This window comes from Catharus ustulatus, chromosome 2 (assembly GCF_009819885.2).
Source record: "Catharus ustulatus isolate bCatUst1 chromosome 2, bCatUst1.pri.v2, whole genome shotgun sequence".
NCBI lineage: Eukaryota > Metazoa > Chordata > Aves > Passeriformes > Turdidae > Catharus > Catharus ustulatus.
Window position 1 is genome coordinate 16,465,482 of NC_046222.1, and position 1,023 is coordinate 16,466,504.

Genomic DNA, 1,023 nt, shown 5'->3' on the forward strand with positions numbered 1-1,023 from the left:
CCCCGCGCGCGCCGCCCGGGCCCGGCCGCTCCCGGCTCCGGCTGCGGCCCGACTGCGGCGCGCGCCGTCAGGTGACTGCCCGCAGCGCCGCCCGCCGCTCCCCCCGCGCGCGCACGCCCCGCGCACGCCCCGCGCGCCCATTGGACGCGGCGCTCGCCGCCGACGCGCGGCCGCCCACACCGCCGCGCGCTGCGCATGCGCGGCCCCGCCGGCGCACGGGGCGGCTGCAGAGCGCCGGGTCCCGGAGCGCGCCGGCCCTGGGTGCCTCCGTTCCGTGCCTCCCTTCCTTCGTTCCGTGCCTGCCTTCCTTCGTTCCGTGCCTCCCTTCCTTCGTTCCGTGCCTCCCTTCCTTCGTTCCCTGCCTCCCTTCATTCCCTGCCTTCCTCCCTTCGTTCCGTGCCTTCCTCCGTTCCCTGCCTTCATTCCTTCGTTCCGTGCCTCCCTTCATTCTCTGCCTTCCTTCCTTCGTTCCCTGCCTTCCTTCATCCCCTGCTCCCTGCATTCTCTGCCTCCCTTCCTTCTCTCCCTCCTTCCCTGCCTTCCTTGGCCTCCCATCCTTTCCTAACCTCTGTTCCTTCCCTGTCTCCTTCCCTGACCTCCCTTCCTGACTTCCTGCCTTCCCTGTCTCCCTTCCTTCCCTGGGCTCCTTTCCTTCCCTGCCTCCCTTCCTTCACTGCCTCCTTCCCTGGCGTCCTTTCCTTCTCTTCCTTCTCTTCCATCTCTTCCATCTATCTCTTCCATCTATCTCTTCCGTCTATCTCTTCCATCTCTTCCATCTCTTCCATCTCTTCCATCTCTTCCATCTCTTCCATCTCTTCCATCTCTTCCATCTCTTCCATCTCTTCCATCTCTTCCATCTCTTCCATCTCTTCCATCTCTTCCATCTCTTCCATCTCTTCCATCTCTTCCTTCTCTTTCTTCTCTTCCTTCTCTTCTCTTCCTTCCCTCCTTTCTTCCCTCCCAAATTCCACGTACCTGTTCATCCAAGGGCGCCTCCTCCCCAAGCTCCTGAATGAAACGCTA